Source organism: Phalacrocorax carbo (assembly GCF_963921805.1).
Source record: "Phalacrocorax carbo chromosome W unlocalized genomic scaffold, bPhaCar2.1 SUPER_W_unloc_2, whole genome shotgun sequence".
Classification (NCBI taxonomy): Eukaryota; Metazoa; Chordata; class Aves; order Suliformes; family Phalacrocoracidae; genus Phalacrocorax; species Phalacrocorax carbo.
Genome location: NW_026990253.1, coordinates 1,453,752 through 1,462,360, shown reverse-complemented (window position 1 = coordinate 1,462,360; position 8,609 = coordinate 1,453,752).

Genomic DNA, 8,609 nt, shown 5'->3' with positions numbered 1-8,609 from the left:
GCTCTAAGCATGCGCCTTATGCTACATTCTAATAGGCTGTTCTATTTGTGCTACTTCATTTGTTTTTGCTTCCTTAAATTCTTCTTGGCATTTCCCACGTTCCTGCCTCTGTCTTTTACTGCCGCCTTGCTTCAGTTCAAGGACGTGTCAAACAGTGCTAAGTTACTTGCAAATTCATCCCCCACAGGTCATCAAATTTTTATTTTCAGTCCATTAAAAAGCACATTTCTGCTGTCACATAAACAACAGTCAATTTCCAAAATGAATTTTTAGTACAAATGAAAGGTATTATGCTATATTAAGTAAACCACATTATAAGTAACTCTGTAGACTTCTCTTACTGCAGTGCAGAACAGTGGTATCTGTGGACCTCCTAAAGTCTTAATTTGAAGTCAAGCTTTCATGGAATAAGTATGGCTACAAATATTAGCTAATAGTATGGAAAGGAAGAAGAGCCCAGCATCATTTATGCTTTCTTTTGGGACCTATTGCATACTTTTTTTAAAAGTGGAGGCCATGCATGGACTGCTGAGAGTTTTTTGGCTTCACAGTATGTGCTGTGAGAATTGTCTTTCTCCAGTAGCACAAAAACTGGCTTATGTCCTCCTAATACTCTCCCAAGAAGCAGATCTAGGAGGAGCCTTGTGGCTTCTGTTCTGTCCACTAACTTGGTTAGTTCACATATGCTTTCTTCTACACTTGATCAAGAGGTGACTTGAGGAGCCAGAAGTCCTGAATGGGAGGATTGATATCCAGACTTGTAAGGGTACAATAAGTTCCCTTCCTCCTTGGATGTCTGGAAAAAGAGTGGATAGTGCATCTTCTGTGCACAGGGCAGCCAGTTCAGTCACAGGTTTGCAGGACAGCCCAGAATGTGTGAGTTTGAGCTTCTGCTTTCTTGTTTCTGCCCTGGCCCTCACCTCTTCTAAGGATCAGCTAAGTCCTTGGTTTCCTCCGGTCATCAGAGCAGGGCTGATACCTGTGGGGCTTCCAGCTCTGAGAACCTGCTAATCCTTAACGATTTCATTGTACAGGACTGCTGTGAGAAGAGGAAGGGTAAGCATGGAGATGATCTGATTTTCATCTGAGAGAGGCTGAGGCAGAGGCAGGAAAAGGGCTTTAGCCATTTTCCCACACAACATGCCTATCCTATTGTGACTCCAGCTGCTGCTCCAGAAATGTATGTCTTGCACAGATGTGGCATCACATCTGCTAGCCTTGTATGGATAACCTGGGTATACTAGATTGTTACAAATGGTATTAAATGTCTTTGTTTAGGAACTGAATCAAGCACAAAGTGATGTCCCCAAAGGCATATGGATAGGCTGTGGAATAGCAGGGAGAAATCCCAAATCCCAACTAAATCTGCCTCCACTAGCCATCCTTTCTTGCTGCTGTGTTACTTTATCTCATTTACACATGCAGAAAGCCTTGGATTGGCCCCGTGCTTTAAAACATGTAATGATAAAGAAAAGTTGGTTATTAAATGAAAAATTTTTCATGAATGCATCGTAAAAACCTGACATTCAGGATTTGGTCTGTATTAGGTGGCTGTCTTTTATCTATATCTATTACATTTACTATTGAATCTGAATCACTTTTTCTAAAGGCTTGCATGCAGGTGCTTAAATAACCTTGCAGACCTAAAAGAGTTATCTGAGGTTCACTTGTCAAATTTGTGCCACTTTCTTCCATTACAGGAAGTAGAAGGTAACAGTGGTGTGGCCCAGGGTCCATGTATTCCTTATTTCTAGCCTCATAGTTCCACCTTAATTGCACAAACTTGAAAGTCCCTGTTTCCAAGTCTAAACTTGATCTGTTTCTAGTCCCTCATCACACTCATTGGCCATATCCTGCTGAGCTCATTGAACTTTTTGAGCATCCTTCATAGGATTCAAAAGGAAGATTAAATTCTGTGGTGGTGATGGTGAGAAGGTGGTGTAGTCTCCTTTTCAGCAGCAATAAGACAGTTTTGTATATAAAGGAGGCCATCTCTGCAAATGGGAAGACACAGTATAGTCCAAAATTGATCCATTAGATCATTCAAACTCCTAAACTGAATGCTGTAATATGTAATAGTGCTATACACTATGTATGAGCAAAACCAGCAAATCTGAGAGTCTTGGCAGGCCCCTGTTTCTCTATAGCGATAGCAGTAATGGCTAACTAGAGAATGCTTTAGGTCTCACTCCTTTCACCAGAGATTCTCATAAGCCTTTGTTTTTAATGGATGCTTGCCTCAGTGAACTGCAGTATTGCCAAGGTCAAGTGTCCAGAATGTATGCATATTGTGAGGTTTGACTCAAACAAGTGAGCTTAAATAAGTAGTTTTTAATGGAGTTCTTTTTCTTTCCTATTTTCTGGTTTCTGAGATGGCAATCACGTTTTCAGGTCTTTCTGCAGAACAATGACATTTTGCAAATAATTAAAAAAAAAATGAAAGCTGAGATTCTTATATGTGGTCTGGATTCCAGTAGCTAGCATTTTAAGAACATCAAATATGTCCTTGATAGAAATATTAGAATTTCCAAATAGGAAATTTAGGCCTGCAAGGTATGGGGCTGTGCTGGTCTTGAAAGATGTAAAAGCAGAATAGCAAAAGTGGCCTACTTTATGGAAATATGATTGTCAGAGAAAGACACTTTTCTTCATATTAATTTACAGAACCTCAAAAGCTTTTGGTGGAGGGGTGGGGAGAGGGAAGGGAAAGGAAAATATAGGGGTAAACAATGGAATAATTAGAACCTCCAGAGAGGACTGTAGAGAATCAAAACAAACTTGTGCTATTAGCTTTCTGCTGGTATTCACAGTATTTTGGCAGAGAAAAAAAGAGAAACAAATATTAAAAAAGGATCTTAGCAGTAAACAGATAGAAAAGGAGGTTTTGAGGAAGAACTTGAAAATCTGAAAATATATTGATTTAAAATAATGTTAACTACTCCAAGCTGACTTATATCTACAAATAATTTCTAAAATAAGAGAGACCTCTTGAGGAGTAAAGATGAATCTCATTAGCTCTGTTCTTAGATGTCTTTGATGTCTGTTTTACTAATAGGTGAGCAAGTTACACAAAGGAAAACAGAATAAAGGAAAGCATTCCTGAGAAGACCTAAGTCAAAACTGATTTGACATCCATTTGGTGGAAATAAAGTGCATCTACAGCCAAGTGAATGCTTTATCCACATAATTTTGAAGCATGCTCTAGTAACCTGCTACTAGTAAAACACAAATCCTTAAAAGAATTAATTCTGAAGTATCTCAAAGATGAAGGGATAACAAATCTAGACAGTAAGAAAGACATTTGAGCATGAGACTGTTATTTGGCTCCCACCGCAATATCCCAAAATTCAATACTGCAAGTGAAGTAACTGACTCTTGAGAAGAATAACAGCATACCAACAATGTAACCTGCAATGTCTGGAACAACTTAAAAATGAAATAAAAGTAGTATTTTTACCCTGCCTTGTTTAAAATGCAAATAATTTTAAAGATCATCTTTAAGCCTCCTAAAAACTTTGTTAGCACATGCATTGTTATCCTGCAGCAGAACAGATGCCATTTTTGTCATTTTCTAGGATATTCTAATAAGATTGCAGTATGAGGGTGTTGATTTTATTAATCTTAGTTAAAAGAAGAGAAAAACTAAAAAATGTACTTTGAGCTTCACTGAAATAAAATCATATTCTTTTCACAGAAAAGGGAGGTCAAATCCTGGACAGGTTCCAGCCCCAAGTTAAAAGTGTAACAACTTGACAGAAAGATGAATGGTCACAGATGTCTGGATGTGAGGAAAGAAGGTAGATAGTAGGGGTTTATTTGCAATTAATTTTTTTCTTTAAAATTTTAATATTTTGCTTAAAGTGATAGGATGTTTGTGATTCAATTACAGCAATGTCCTTTTAGGGGCAGAATTAAGATTATCTTCAAATCTGATCTCTCTTTTTTTTGAGCATTCCTGTTCAGACAAGATATACAAGTAGAAGTGATGCCTGTTGTTAGACCAGGATCCATCAATTTCTCAGTTACATGGTTATTATGTATGGCCTGTTATTTCAGCCAAACTCTTCTGCAAAAATTCCTTTTTTATGATGTAAACATGCTTTATCATTAAAAAAGTAGTTCTTTTGTATGGTGGAGATTACATATCATTTAGCATTTTATTTTGTCTTAATGTCTTATAATCAGATAAGTTTTCTTGTTCCATAGGCAGCAAAATCAGACTAAGAAAGATTTGTAGGGGGAGCTTTGAAGGCTCAGAGATACCATCTGGGAAAAGGACAACATTTAGGGGTTTTTATGCTTCATAAATTGTTCCTGCAAGAAAACCTAGTGGTGTAAAGTAGAAGCTGTACCCCTGATTTGGAAAATGAAAATTAACACTACACTGAGGCAGAGCACACTGGCCTGCCTGTTACTGCTGCTGCTTAGGCTTATCCTTTAGGCATAACCCTCTAGTGGAACAGGATGGGATTTCAGTTGCATGTGGGAAATGTCTCCAGTGTCTTTCAAGCAAGGTGCCATGAGAGATGCTACTCCTGAAACCACTCTGATCACACCCGAGCTCTGATGCTCTGAAAGGCCATAATGAAAGAAAGATGTTTAGCATGCAGCTGTCCAGAGGGGCATTTCTGCTGTGTTCCTTGTAAACTAAGTAAATAAAAATCAACTGCAGAGATCCCAAGGTGAAAGGAAAATGGAAACTCTAGGGTTTTTTTTTAGGGAGATGGACCATGAAACAGGTTTCTTTTAAATTCAAATTGTCAGTAGCTACTTCTTTGACTCCCTTCTCCACAAATTCCACCAGATGATCTTTTCAAACTATGATGACATCATCTTTTGTTCCTGAAGAGGCTTCCTTTCCCCAGGGATCTCTAAGGAAAGACAGTATTTGAGGTATACAGAACAGTTGCTTTCAGGAAATAATTGTTGCCACTGACTAGGTATATTAGCTGCTGTCAGATTTAAAGGGATTATTCATCCTATCAGAAATAGCTGGGAACCAAAGAAACAGCTTTTATTTCTCCCAAGCCTTAGGCTCTTAAGCATTTTGCAAGAATACCTTCAGGAATCCACTGCTAAGGAATAAGGTATTAGTTATAAATGGACTGACATTGTACTGGTAAGGTTAATTTGCAAAGGATAAAGATGGATTTGGGGTTAAAATAGAACATAGCAGTTGGAAAATCCCTACTGGTCTTTCTTGTGTGATTCTGAGAAACTGATTTCATTTGTTTTGTCCTAGGTCACTGTAAATTTACGGTAATGATAATATATCTGCATGTTGTAATATGAGTGCAATTCTGAATGAAATATTTGGTCCTGGCCTATTCTGAAGCTCTTCTGTCAAATACAGAATGTGTGCCAGGTAGCTGCAGGGATAGTGCAGTCACCAGTGTTCAGATTGTCTGTCTGATAACTCAGATGAGGGAGGACCCACCCATGTGCTACACTGGAGGTAGAAAGGGGGCCTGCCTCTAGGGAGGGGAGGAACATACTGTCCCTTGACAGCATATGATCTCTTCTGTCACATCCTAACGGTTCTGCTGGCACATACTGAAAGAGGGCACAAAAGGCTTCTGCCTCTTGACCGTTTCCCTCTGCTATTTGCAAACTGTGGGGCAGAAGGGAAGGGAAGGACAGGTATCTGTGTAGGTGAGGGTACAAGCCAAATAAGTGGAGGCATGGAGTAACTTTCCTTGCTGGCCCTGAAATCAAGATAGGTGGCTGTGCAAGCAGCTGCACCTCTGCTTTTGATACTTTTACCCCTAAACACATCAGTGCTAGTGCCAGTTATTATCTGTCCCAAACCTGCTGTTTGATCCTCGCAGTTCTTTTTCCTTTTCAGGTGGGATATTTATTCCAGGATTGCACAGGGCTTTGTCCTGCAGCTTAATTTAAGTCAGTATTTTTAGATTTCAAGGAAACCTTGCAAAATAGCTATGCAGTTTGTTCTTATCACTGGTTCAAACTTTGGGGAATGTAGAATGACAGACTCTGAGCACCAACTATGTCATCCGTAGGGGCGTAACAGTGAAGCTTCTGACATAATTCACCCATTTTATGGGTAGGTCAGCAATTTAAAAAAATGCAAGGAACTTGGTCAATGAACAGACCTTACAGGTACAATACACAGCCAGGCATGACAGTTAATTTTAACATTTCAGCATGACCTAGGCACCTACATATTTCATTAAGCAGAACTTGTAAAGGGCCTTGTGGAAGCACCATCTGCCGATTTCCGATAAAACTGCAAATGCTATGGAATCTTTTTGCTGTTTGTTCTGTGTTGAAATGGGCTCAGTGCTAAATGCTAAACCCAAGGCGCTGCCAGCTTGAATCCAGATTTGAATCAGAATGATTTGTTTGTGTTGCTCTGTAGTTTATGGAGTGCTTTTCTTTCCTATGCAAGTTAATGGAGAAAAACTACTACAACCTGAACTTCTCCTCTGTGCTTTCCAGACCATATGACATTTCTTCCACAGGATTGTTCCTGGTGCTTTTAATAATGACTCTTCATTATATTCATAAATATCCCAGGAGATTCCACTTCCTGATTACTTACATGATGATTATACAAAGACAAACCACCTAGGTCTAGTTCAGGGCCAAGATACAGTACACCAGCTGGATACACTAGAGTCAAAAGCAATGACTCATTTACAGACCTGTCCTCCACAGTCATTTATAAACAAAAGAAAAAAAACATTGTTAAGGAAATAGTGGTTGAATGGATTTTCATAATAATTTCGAGGTAGAATGACATAGAGTACATTAAACCCAGAAGACGAAGGGGATGTGATATTTTTCTATATTGAATCATATGTGAGAAGAACCAGGACATCCTATTACATTATCAGATTTCTTTTTATATGTGGACAACTCTCCTTCATCTTACAGGATTTAGTATGAAGAGCTCAAGAGCAGGACATACATCGTGCTTCAGAGTTAATGAGAATACTGTAAGTAATGGTAAGAGCTGCCTCATTATGCTGCAGAATAATTTTATGGGGAAGGTAAAGCATGACTGTCTTCCTCAGACTAGTTGTATAAATAAAGTTTGTGGGACTACTCACATGAGTAAAGTGAGAAATATTTGACCCATGATTTTACATATCAAATATCTTTACATATTATTAACAATTTATAAAGTTGGATATAAAAATGTGACTTGTTAATGCCAAACTTATGTCATGTGGAACAGGAAGAGAAAGAACAGAGACTTTCCTATATGGTTTGTCAAACCGTTTTCAATAAACTTTAAGTGGCCCATGGCCGTAGGTGCAGATTATAAATTGGCTTGGAGGCAGGTGTTTCCATGGCTGCAAGGGAACTAGTGTCAACATGTATTCACAGACTGTATCCAAAATATTCACACTAAAAGTATGTGCCAGTGCTTGCAATAGAAAATAAATGGAAGTAAGCTTATGATTCTGGAACAAATTTCCTATCTACTGAAACTAAAACTGGAACCATAAACACTACAGCTGGAAGTGTGGCGATTCACAACACAGACTCCATATCCATGCACAAGCAAAGCCAAAACCGTTTATTAACAAAAGAGCAGCCTTAATATAGCCTGCCTCCTGAGCTAGTATTTCTCCCTTCTCTCTGCTTCTGAATGTGTTCTATCGCACTAGTTCCACATACAGTATAAACATAGATAAGCGCGCTCTCCTGCTTTGGTGCTCCAGCTGTGCCCCTGACCTTCTGTCCTGCATATGAAGGCCTCAGTTCTGTGGTTTTTTTTGTGGGTTGTTTTTCTATCCCACGGCTTGCATCCAACAAGGGCGATGAGATCTCCGGTGCTGTCACGGGAGGCCACATTCACTTACTCCACAATTCCCCCTTCTTTTTCAACTATCAATATGGTTTTCTGAGATTTATCTATTAAATGTTGTAAGCATTTTAATAAGCATGGGATATAGATAACAATACACAAAAACATTCCAATGCAAAAGATTGCATACTTCACAAGGATTTTTACCCATCTGCCCAGACGTAGCCTACTAACGAGCTGAGCAAGCCAACTCCAATCATTATCTATTTGCAGTTTCTGCAGGTTTTTTTCTCTCTGGCTGCTGAATACTTTTGTGAATAGATTCTGAACAGAAGTGTCTTGACTTATGGCTTTCGCCAGTGTTACCCAAACATTGTTAGACGATAGCAGCTTGGGTAACCCTGGCCAAGAACATACCCAGTTACATGAACAGATTATAAATACAATCAACAGAGCATCTTCATTTTCCTTCAGTAGGGTTTGGTTCTTCTGATGCGGAATTTTCTGTTGAGGGTTGATACCGATACGGCCAGACACAACGGGCTGGGATCCAGCGAGGTCCTGACCCTGTGGAGACACAAGCATAACCTCTCCCCCATGTTATTAGGGGGAAGGGACCCTCCATTATTCCGGATTCTAAATTTCATACGAGGACCTGGTCCATTATTGGTCTTAATTATACGCGGGATACCTAAGGATGCAAAGGCACAGGTAAAGTGTTTGATCTAGCTGACCAGGAAAGTGTACTAAAGCTGTTTGAAAGTCTAGAGAAGTTTGCATCAAATACTGTAACATATGTGACGACACTTATACAATGATTCTGGCAATATCT